At 35.2% G+C, this 13094-nt stretch overlaps 1 pseudogene; it reads left to right on the top strand.

Annotated features, from left to right (window-relative positions):
• Positions 1-11667: 11667 nt before the first annotated feature.
• Positions 11668-11826, top strand: LOC145294357 (U2 spliceosomal RNA; annotated as a pseudogene).
• Positions 11827-13094: the final 1268 nt, after the last annotated feature.

Raw genomic sequence — 13094 nt, forward strand, 5'->3', positions numbered from 1 at the left:
AGATCATACTGTTTGAACAAGATAGCCATCACCCTACCTATAGTCGAGACCTTTTTCCTTTTGCCTTTTGATTATTTTCTAAGCTCATGGAAAATCTGAACTGCTGTCGTTATGAGACAATTGAGGAGATGAAAGAGGTTGTGACCGGGGTTATTGACACACAAGAGGTCTTCAATGGGTCCATCCCGAAGTTGTTGGAACAGTAAAACGAGCGCATTACAACTAGAGGAGATTATTTTTACAAGGTGGTCACTACTTATCAAGGCCTGGAAGCCACTCAGGGATAAGGCTAATTGCGTGTATAGTACGTTAGTATCGGAGATTTGATAAAGTGTCTTACTTAAGGGGCGGTTCATCAGGAATTTGTTTATGTTGTACTTGAAGACATCCAGGTTGTAGTCAGGTGGGAAACAGACAAACGGAACAGAGTTCCACGGGCGTGCACTTCTAAGAAAGAAGCTTTGTTCATGGAATCTACGTTTTGGTTTTGGCACAGATAAACAGTGGGGGACATTTTTGACAGTGGTTTCAGCTAGACGGGTGTTTTTTTGTGAAAGATTGGCGAGAGGGGGGACCACAGATTGGAGCTCAGACAAGCACTTGCCATGGAAGTAACGATAAAACAAATACAGGCTCGCCACGTCTCTACTGTGGGAGAGAGGTTGCAAGGAAGAGAAAAGGGCATCCCCTACTAAGCCACGAATCCTATTTTGTACTCTGTCAAGGCAGAATATGCTGTTTTTAGCAGCTCCTGCCCAGATGTGGCAGCATTACTCCATCCTTGGACGTACTTTGAAGGGGACTAGAGTTTCATGTGTGCAATTGCAATAGAAATGCTCATAGGAAAAAAATCTGTAAACGTATTGAAGGAACGTCACAGAATGGTACGCGTTGTGACGCTTATAAGAATCATGAAGGACAAAATAAAAGAACGAGATTGAATGATATTCAATAAAATAGAAAGCTGTATTACAATGAGGTATCAAAACAGCGAATTGATGGAGACCAGTGGACTTAACAGGCCAGACGAGCTGGAACAAAAGAAGCAGGGAATAGATGAGACAATTCTCAGGAACACATATAATCGTAGTCATTAAAGTATAGTAGCAAAGTGACTTATTTTTGTCCTGAAAAATGCCTTAGCAAATCTATCGTATTTTATGATATTTTAATATAACTCACTCTACTTGCTACTGGAATAGAAAGCTGTATTACAATTAGTGATGGGACGATTCAAATATTTTCCCCGATTCCAATACAATTACTGATTCCCTACTAAATTCCCGATTCCGATACAATTGCCGATTCCGATTCTTTATAAATCTTTAAATATTTAAGACTAAAATATTTATTTTGCCGCAATTAGTGTAAAAAAACACATCTTAAATGTGCATATATTTTCTCAATCGTAAAAACGCACTTTGAGGGGGATGAGCTATAGATTTTAGTTTTACTGGAAATTTAAAATCAATAAATATTTAGTATTTCTTTATTAGTACCAGCAGTGAAAGAGTTTTTAAAAAAAAAACAAAATCAATTAAAGATAATTAAAGGAGTGGTTTTGGCATCTGAAAATAGCCTCCGTTTTTTTTTCTTCTGATTCTGAAACCGATTCCGATACCCCAAAACGTTCCGATTTTTCTGATTCATTATTCCGAGCAGTCAACCCAAGACTAATTACAATGAAGTATGAAAACAGTAAATTGATGGAGACTACTAGACCGACGAATCAAACGAGCTGAAACAAAAGAAGCAGGGAGTTGATCGGACTATTCTGCAAAAGTATAAACATTATATTTATAGAAAAGACTGAGACTAGCAAGATCATGTTTGTAAAAGAGAGAGAGAAAGAGAGAGAGGCAGACAGATAGGTAGGTAGATAGATAGATAGATAGGTAGAGAGAGGGAGACAGAGAGGCAGACAGAGGGAGAGAGACATACATACATATATACATGCATAAATACATACATACAATTATATATACAGACATACAATTATATATACAGACAGACGGCAGACAGAGGTTACAGAGAAGAATAACTTTTGAACTAAACCAAAGTGCAACAGATAATGATAATATTTACAGAAAAGACTGAGACTAGCAAGATCATGTTTATAAAATAGAGAGACAGAGAGAGAGAGAGAGAGAGAGAGAGAGAGAAAGAGAGAGAGAACGATAGGGAGAGAGAGAGACAGACAAGAAGGTAGATAGATAGATAGATAGATAGATATGTAGAAAGAGAGACATACATACATACATACATATAGACAGACAGACAGACAGACAGACAGACATAGGTTACAGAGAAGAATAACTTTTGAACTAAACCAAAGTGCAACAGATAATAATAATGGTCGTGACCCAACGTAGAAAGTAATGTATAAAATAAATATAAAATAATGAAAAGAAACTGAAAGAACGAGGCTGAATAAAATTAAATATGGAAGACAAAAACGAAAAAAAAAAAAAGAAAACAGTAGACATTAATTTGAAGCTACTTTCTGTTCAGATTCATAAACATTGGCATGTTTTTTTTTAAAATTTCTTTCTTTCCGTCTTTTGCTCTTAATTTATTTCTTTACTTATGTTATCGATTTTATTTACAAGGCATTATTTATTTATGTGTTTATTTATTTAAGTAGAGGTGCAATCGCTGTGCGTCGTCTTCGATCGATTACGTTTGATTCGGATCGGAAATTATCTCAGCAAAAAAAGAAAAATCGAATCGAAAGTCTTGCTTTTCTTCTGAAGACATGAGTTCTTCATAAATATATAAACGAATAAATGTGTACATACATACGCACATACACAGGCGCGCATACTCACATATTTATCGGAAATTATACTCAGGTGATATGGAAAATATTTGAAAGTAAATAAATAAACTTTGCTATATGTGCATAAAGAATAATATCTAGTTTATGATGTATATATATATATATATATATATATATATATATATATATATATATATATATATATATGTGTGTGTGTGTGTGTGTGTGTGTGTGAGTATGGATTATATGCAATCATTGCTACTAGCTAGCATAAACTGTATATAGGAGTCATACTTTATATACAGGGTGAAATTTGTCGCCTTAAAGAAAACAACACTACAAATTTATTTTAAAACTTTTATTGAAAAAATCAATTCAGGTAACTTGATTATGTTATAGAGCTGACATCTATTCAAGGTAGCTGCCTTCAGCCTCAATCACTGCCTCGATACGAGTCCAGAACTGGGAGCGTGCCTTTTCCACGTGATGGCACGATTAATCAGAATCTATATTGGAAATCGGAAAAATCAGAACTCTTGGGGGGGTATCAGTATCGGTGTTGGAACCGCAAAATATGTGCCAAACGAAGTAGTCCAGCGGGAAGAGGACGGTGGGGCCAGTGCAAGAAGGGTACAAAGTCATAGCACTCCTTCTGAAGCCAAGCCTGGGTCTCTTTGGACTTGTGGGCCGGCGCGGAGTTCTGCTGCCACACCGAGGCTCTGCCAGCGGCCACCTGATTTCACCAATGGGTTACCACACTCTTCAGCACATCCAGGTATAATTTGGTGTTGACTTTCTAACCGACTTCGAAGATATGAGGTTGCACGATGTAGCCCTCACTTGAAACCACACCAAGGACCTTTACCTTAGCGGGAGAAATTTGTTTTCATCACGCTGGGAAGTCCCTGTTATTCCTGGCAATCCAGCGATGGATTCTAAGGGTGATGGCAATGATCCTCTTGTCATAACTTGCATCGAAGAACAACGAATATGGGAATGATAGCATTAAAGCAGGTGACATTATGTGTTCCAGAATATATTTTTTACAGAATCCCCACCATTTTCAACCCACGTCCTCCATAAGTTTAATAACTTATCTCTGCTTTTGACGAAAGTTCACGATAGAAGTTTCTATTTTAGAGTCTCACAACGTGAATATTTACAACAGAGTGACGAATCTTTCAGGTCATAAATGCATAAATTAGATTATCAAAACAATGCATTTTGCAAGCTCCTCTGTTTCATTCGAGCGGAATATAAAGTAGAGGCATTACTTTTGAAACACGTTTCCATATATATATATATATATATATATATATATATATATATATATATATATATATATATATATATATATATATAATCATTCAAACACTATATTTTTTTCAATTTTCGTTCAATAAAATAATAATGAATTTTCTGGTGTTCAAAATTGTATAAATATGTAAGGAGGTGAGCAACGCCTTTTATGGCTTGTTTCCATAGCAACAATGTCGCTTTAGCGACTACTGTGGCGAAAAGTGAAGTAACTCGTGAAACAGAATAGAAGCACGAAAGGGAGATAATTAAGGGTATTTTATTGAAAGCAGACAAGTGCCGTACATTGTTATTACATATGTGTTTATGGGAGCCAAAAAAACAAATAAATAAATAAAAAGACTGAAATTAAACAAAGAACAAGTGAATATATTGGAAAATTAAAAAACAATTGAATCTATAACATTATATAATCAATTCTTAATGCTACAATATTTTAAGTTAGAAATTTATTATAATTTTTACTAGAATATCTTGTCTTTTTCTTTTCCAGTGTTAACAACTAGTTCTTTACTTTTCCATGTTTAAGCTTAACCGTATTACTTTTCCTGCTCGCATTTTTTCTATAATATATATATATATATATATATATATATATATATATATATATATATATATATATATATATATATATATATACATTCTGTGTATTTAGGCAGCATTCTTTCATTAAAAAACGTTCTTAAAGACAACAGAAAGCTTCCGTTTGATTAGACCTTTTTTATTTTTTGAATTTTTCTGATAATCTTTTTAGTGTGTGGATCTTAGGAATTGATATAATATGTAATTATATAATTCTGTGCGTAGTTCGAAGCTGGCCGCAGTTTTGCTTTTCCTCTTCTGAAGAAGACATCTTCAGGTAAGCTGTGTAAGCATTAGTGCGAGTAGTAGGTTTTTATATATAGTAACAGGAGGCAATGCATCCGAGCTATGAGTGCCCATTGTAGGAGAGAGGGGGTCCTCAGTTATATGGTCAGGGCTGGGTCAGGTAGGGGGCGGAGCGGCTACACCAGGAATTTTAGTATGTTTTTGCTGGATTGGAATCTGATTTTGATTAAGGGAAGGTTTTTGCGTTTTAATGTATATAGTTTCAAGTATTTTTAAATTCTTGACGTTCATCTCATGATATATTATTTTTGTGTTGCTGACAACAATTTCCCTAACTTCGGAGAAGGGGAAGTTATGTTTCTTTTGTAAATATTGTAATATTGCACTTAATTCTGTATTATTCATAGTAAGGCGACTATGCACAATAATGTTTAAAGATATACATATACATTATTTATACATCTACTTTAAAATTTATAAGAAGATATACTATTTAATGTACCGATTTACAGTAATTACTTCAGCTAGATGATAAGTTATGACAAAATATATGGATATTTTGTTACACAGACTTTTCCGCGTATCAAATTCGTAAGGAGTCGTCAATCTAAAATGCATGGAATTCACGTTGCTTTTGCATTTCGCGTAGTGTTAATTTTATAAAGCCCACCAATCAGACTTCTTGTTAGAGAGAGAGAGAGAGAGAGAGAGAGAGAGGGAAGGGAAGGGAGGGAGGGAGGGAGGGAGGGAGGGTAAATAGAAAGAGAAAGTTATAGATAATATACTATATGCCATAAAGAATTGAGTGAACGTGTTCTACACCTGTGATACATTGTCAGTTTAACTGCTCAGATTTCAAAAGAGACAAAAAATGGTGACGATTCAAACAGTTTATATGGATAAACACCTGATTCCCCGAGGTGCCGATTTCTTTGATGCATTAGCGAAGCAAATTAGGATTCACGAGGGAAATGATAACCTCTCTAACCAAAAGCACTAATATACAATTGCGTTGAGATATTAAAATCCCTGTGCAATTATTCCTCAAGCACACCTTCCTTCACACTATTCTTGAAGACTTGATTTAAGCTCAGACGAAGCTTTCCGTTATTAAAAGTGGGCGTCAACACCTGCCTCAAAGCTATGATACGTTTGAAATCCTAAAAGACAACATTAAAAAAAGATTAACCAAAAATTATTACATTGTTATTATGAAGTGATACGACATAATCGATTACCAAAGTTAAGCAACGATTATACCGGTTAATACCAGATGGGTTACCATTTGGGAGTACTAGCCGCTGTAGAGAGTGACGGAACAGCGGTACTGCCAAAGGAGAACGCTAGGCGCCCTTTTTCGTTCCGCTAGTTTGTGGGAGACCCTGGTTGAATATCCACTTCAGTCCCCGATAAGGGTAACATGCGTTCATGGCAAGTAGGTAATACAGAAGCAGTCAAGAATTATTCTGTTCATTGTTTTGTACCTCGTTGTGCTGGGCAGAAGATACGTTTGGATACAATGATCAGGACAATCGCACAGTATGGGCACTGCTCGGGCAGAAAGAAGCTGCAACCTACTGTCTGTAAAACTGCAAAAAAATCTGTGGCAATACATCAAACAATTTTGGGAATGGTGAGCAACAATGAATTCACGAATTTATCGAGGGAGTCATAGCCGCCAATGCATATACCATGCAGGGAACCACTTGAATGAATTATGAAATGTAATTATAGCCTATCCAACATGTCATTAAAACCCGTAAAATCCAGATATTTTTTACTTTACAATAACTTTTAAATTGCTTGTCAACCAATGAAGATTTATAATTAGGTCTATGACAAGAGAATATACTTTTCATTATTTTGACTCTCGAGTATATATCAGTTAATATCTTATATGCTTTAATATAAAGTGACGTGGTTTTTGGTTGATTAACTGTGTTTAACTGTGTCTGATATATACTTGAGAGTCAAAACAATGATAAGAATATTCTTTTGTCATAGCCCTAATTATATTATTTTAATTAGAAATGCTTATATACATTGGTAGTAAAAGGAGACGGGGGGGGCTGAGAAGTTTTAATGTTTATTTTTTGGAGAGTAAATATGATCTTAGGTAATTAATTGTTTTATTAACGATAAATAAGTGAATACTGATGTTAAGAGGTTATTTCGCTCTTAGCAGTTATGTTTTTTTTCCAGTGAGTGTTAGATAATAGCAAGGTTAAAAGTGTAAATTAGCTATTATCTATCTATCTATCTATCTATCTATCTATCTATCTATCTATCTATCTATATATCTAGTGATAAGTGAACAAAACCAGTGACCTTGCTAGGCTAAGAAGAGAAATATTGTTTTGGTAAAATAACGTTAGCTGAAAGTTAATTATGTAAATAGTTAAGTGATGTGTTTAGATTTGACTGTAATCATACGAATTTAGAAATCCAGAACAATAATTGGTAAAGGAAACTGCTCGCGACATATTTAGAGCAGATATCATCTTAAGGAGATGTGTCCTCTAATAGGCTACGTCACGGGAACTGACATGTCAAAAAGATTAGAACAGGGAGTTTGGATTTTGTCACCAAGGCGTGCAGACGTGCTCCAGATGCCTGCAAGCGAAGTTAGACGAAATAAGCACGTAGAAATGTAGCAGACTCATTTGAAACACTGAGGCATCCGAAATAAATTTGTATTTATAAAATATGAAGCCGCTGTTCTGTCCTGTGATTCACAAAGAAGAAAAATCAGATATGTCTCAATCATCTTATTGTGTCAGTATAGTGGACATTCATCACAACGCCCAGCAGCAGGAAGACAAAGGACCTCCTGACGGAAAGGTACAAAGCATAATTTTTCTTTCATATATAAACACCCCCCCCGCTATGTAACATAATTACAGCATTGGCTGATCTGTCAAACGACAGAACCATAGACAGACTGATTCTCAAACCACGTTTCTCGGTCAACCTGTGTATTTTATTGTTGGAGACAATCTACTAGTTGGCCAGTTGTGTACAGATCCCAAGAGTGATAGGAGCCTTCTATTATGTCTGAAAGTGACACAATGTTCAACGAGCAAGATCGGAGATACTCTGCTGTACAACTCACGTTCCTTACCGATCCAAGTTATGACAACAGGACCACTGCCGGCAACTTCAAAATGCAAATCTGGACGGTTCAACTCTTGAGGGCACAGCGCGACGAAGCTTCGGCCACGGTTCTGGTCTTTGGTGCGGTTTCAAGTGAGGGCCACATCATGCCACCTTACATCTTCGAAGTTGGTTTGAAAGTCAACACCAAAGTGCACCTGGATGTGCTGAAGAGTGTAGTGATTCCCTGGTGCAATCACGTGATCACTGGCAGACACTAAATGTGGCAGCACGGCTCGGCGCCGTCGCACAAGTCCAAACAGACCCACCCTTGGCTTCAGAGGAAGTGCTACGACTTTGTACCCTTCTCTTACTGCCCCTCCCCTCTTCCCCAATCTGAACCCACTAAACTACTTCGTTTGGTCATACGTCGAGAACATTACCAACATGACCTCCCACAACGCCAAAGTCAGCCTGATCTCCGCCATCTGCCAAGTATTCGCCGAGCCCCCACCGGCGCACGTGGAAAAGGCATGCTCCCAGTTCTGGACCCGTATCGGGACAATGATTGATGCTGAAGGCGGCTACATTAAATCGATGTTAGCTCTACTACATAATCAAGTAAACCTAATTGATTTTTTTCAATAAAATTTTTAAAATATAGATGTAGTGTTGTTTTCTTTAGGGCGACAAATTTATTGTTTTACCCCGGAGTTTCAATATTTTCGGAGTTTCAATATTTTCGGAGTTTCAATATTTATTAATAACTAGCGGGGGTACACGGCGTTTCCCGGTTGTTTGGAAGTGTGTGTGTAAGGGGGGGGTTAAAGTAAAGAATAAGCGCAGTAATAACGCTGTTTTAATAAAATAAAATAAAAAACGATGGTAAACTTCTGTACAAAATCGGCGAAACCAAAAAAAAACAAAAAAACAAATAGCGAACAAACGTAAAACTTCTTTAAAAAATAAATCGGAAAAACAAAAAGGAAAAATCAGGGGAAAAAATGCTGAACATGTTCGGAAAAACTAAAACAATAAAAAAACACAGCGAAAAAGAAAAAAGCGAAAAAAAAAATGGCATAAAAGCATTTAAAAAAAAATGGCATAAAAGCATTTAAAAAAAAATGGCATAAAAGCATTAAAAAAAAATGGCATAAAAGCATTAAAAAAAATGGCATAAAAGCATTAAAAAAAAATGGCATAAAAGCATTAAAAAAAATGGCATAAAAGCATTTAAAAAAATGGCATAAAAGCATTAAAAAAAATGGCATAAAAGCATTTAAAAAAAAAATAGCAGAAATAACCCTTCGATTCGGTTAAAAAAAATGGCATAAAAGCATTAAAAAAAATGGCATAAAAGCATTAAAAAAAAATGGCATAAAAGCATTAAAAAAAATGGCATAAAAGCATTAAAAAAAAATGGCATAAAAGCATTTAAAAAAAAAATAGCAGAAATAACCCTTCGATTCGGTTAAAAAAAAATGGCATAAAAGCATTAAAAAAAAATGGCATAAACGCATTAAAAAAAATGGCATAAAAGCATTAAAAAAAATGGCATAAAAGCATTAAAAAAAAATGGCATAAAAGCATTAAAAAAAAATGGCATAAAAGCATTAAAAAAAATGGCATAAAAGCATTAAAAAAAAATAGCAGAAATAACCCTTCGATTCGGTTAAGTCCATTCAAGGTTTTTTTAGCAACTACGAAGTAAAGAGAACCCAAACCGGTGTTCTTTCGTAATTGTCCCATGTGAACGATCCCACAACGGTGTAAAGTAGTGGCGGGGGAAGGAAGAATTTATTAGAGAGAAAATATTTTATTACCTCCATTGATCTTAACCGATTTTTGCAGTGAATCTACGATTATCGAGGAAATCATGCATAAAAATAATTCAACGTAATATTGAAATGAAACCTGGCATCTGATAGGAATGATTAAAATGAATACATAATTAGTAAACCTCCTTTTTCAAGGAAATATGCAAATTAGCTAACCTTTATGTAGTCGCTCACATATATATGATTAAGTATATTAAGAAGTCAGTATTAATAATTCTTAAATAGAAAAAGTAGGCTTAAATATCAACTTTATCTATCGTTTGTTATGTTCTTTTATTTCTTGTCATAAATAATTTTCAAGAATTCTTCATAAGTGCCGGTTTTGGTTTCGATTATGGCTGAAGGAACTCAAGTTATATATATATATATATATATATATATATATATATATATATATATATATATATATATATATAAATATATATATATATATATATATATATTTTTTTTTTTTTTTTTTTTTCATAAGTTTTTATTTCGGTTACGATTCAAGCTAATGAACCAAAGTCATATGAATATATATTTTTTATTTTTGAAACCGCAACTTTATAACATCAAAATCGATAGAACATTAACTCTATAATAATATATACGAAATCTGCTGCAATTAAAATATCATATTTACGCATACTTTACGACTGGGCTTTGCCGGACGTTCCTGCTAAGCTTAGATAAATACGTTTACAGTTTTAACAAAAGAACTGCAATAATATGAGGGCGTCTCTATTTACACTGAACATTTACAGAATGCCAACATCGTTATATTACATACGAATGAGCCCCCTGTGGAATTTTAACAGTCTCGCTAGTTAATATTATTGATAAATATCATTAATTACGATTATTATTACACATCATTACATATATGTGGACTAATTAAATATCATTACTGTAGAATCGCTATCTTAAAAGTAAAAAAAATGTATCTGAAAACTATCAGCTAGAATCTAAATTGTAGCATTCAAAAGTGGTAATGTCCCCATCCCCCCTTCACTCCTCACATTAAAAATCGGCCTTGTGCCTAATTTGCTCGGTGGGGGAGCAAATAAATATCAACTCACCATGTAAGACCTTGGTCCATGTAGGGGAAACCCTTGATACCAATTGTCACTATTCAGCTCCCCTACTCCCCAGGAGTTGGTCCCCATTTCCCCTTCACTCCTCACATTAAAACTCGGCCTTGTGCCTAATTTGCTCGGTGGGGGAGCAAATAAATACCCGCAAAGACCATATGTGGCGGCAGCCCCACATATAAGACCTTGGTCAATGTAGGGGCAACCCTTCATACCAATTGTCACTATCCAGCTCCACTACTCCCCGGGGAGCTGGTTCTCATTTCCCCTTCACTCCTCACATTAAAAATCGGCCTTATGCCTAATTTGCTCGGTGGGGGAGCAAATAAACACGAACTCCACACATAAGACCTTGGTCCATGTAGGGGAAACCCTTCATACCAATTGTCACTATCCAGCTCCCTACTCTCCGAGGAGTTGGTCCCCATTTCCCCTTCATTCCTTACATTAAAAATCGGCCTTGTGCCTAATTTGCTCGGTGGAGGAGCAAATAAATACCCTTTTCTTGACCTTTTGGCCAAGATCAAAGTGTAGTATCTGTTCTGGCACATACTGCAAGCAAACACCATATGTGGGGCAACACCACACATAAGACCTTGGTCCATGTAGGGGCAACCCTTCATACCAATTGTCACTATCCAGCTCCATTGCTCCCCGGGGAGTTGGCCCCCATTTCCCCTTCACTCCTCACATAAAAATCGGCCTTGTGCCTAATTTGCTCGGTGGGGAGCAAATAAATACCCTTTTCTTGACCTTTTGGCTAAGATCAAAGTGTAGTATCTGTTCTTATTACACGCTGTACTTATGTTTGTAACTTATTGATATAAAGTAGGGGGATCACTTTTCTGTATTAATTGAATGTAAAATGATCACCAACTTTACAACCAGTCAGTCTCAAAGCCATTCAAGTCATTCTCCAGATCATTCAAGTTGTTTTTGAAGGATTCCAGTTATTTTTAAGCATTTAAGTCATTCTTAAGATCATTCAATTCATCCTTAAGTTCATTAAAGTCATTCTAAGTCAATTACTTTTTATTTATTTAAGTCATTTCATCCCATTTTTCGGTCATTTTAGTTTATCTTTAAGAATTTCATGTCAATCCTACATTCACGCATTCATTCATTACACGAGAGCACGCGACTAATGGCTATCGGTCTTGTTTAAATATTCCCCATAAATCTGAAAAAAAAACTTGTTTATTTAAAAAAAATATAGTGAAATAAAAGAATAGGAGCAATTTGTTGTAGCTAAATACCAGCAAGAACAGTTGTCGTGCCTTATCGTATATTTATCGTTCCTTAATTTGTCGTCCATGAAAAATTAATAAACATCCCAATTCCACCCTTATACAACTGTTAATGTTTATAATTGATAATTCAATACATTTAAAAATTAACCTTTTAAAATTTTCTAAAAAAATGAGTAGCCATGTTTTTCCTATTGCGCAACGTTTTGTTTTGTTAATTCAAAAAATGTTAAAATTTATTTCTATATGAGCGCTTTGAGCGCTTAATTTTACTAGTCTATGTATGTATCTATCTCCCGATTTATCTTTGGAAATATTTATTAGTTATGGGATATATTTTTTTTAGAGTCTGTAATATTTGCCTGCTCTACTGTCCGCTTCATTAGCTTTCTTGAAAGACAGTTATCCTCGTATTTTCCAAGCTGATTTCTTTCAAAGACATCTCACCGCTTGTTTATAACTCCATCTTCTTGTCTCCAATTGTCCATCTGATTTTACTTCGCATTTTCACCGGGGTCCGGACCAGCTTAGTCATCGTAAACATTCATCTTCGTTGCTTTGATCTGATATGATGACCGGATATCGACTGATCTCTCTTGTCGTCCAACAGTTTTGCGCTGAACCGCACCAATCATCGGACCATTGAAGCAGCTCTGAGACAGAGAGTGCGCACACGTCAACTTGAGTCAGACTTACATCGTGAATTGTAAACAACAATAACAAATATAAAATCTATTTGGAAACTAACTTTGAATCCATTCAAATCGGAATGATAAATAGGTATGATTTAGAGTAAAAAAAAAAAAACAAAAAAAAAACGATGACGTACTATAAACAGTGTTTACACACTATAGTTATTTATTCCTTTCATATGTAACCAAGATACGAATTACATACATACATGATGATTGCAACGTCT

The sequence above is a fragment of the Euprymna scolopes genome, chromosome 15, assembly GCF_053919585.1.
Source record: "Euprymna scolopes isolate OS-2025 chromosome 15, ASM5391958v1, whole genome shotgun sequence".
Classification (NCBI taxonomy): Eukaryota; Metazoa; Mollusca; class Cephalopoda; order Sepiida; family Sepiolidae; genus Euprymna; species Euprymna scolopes.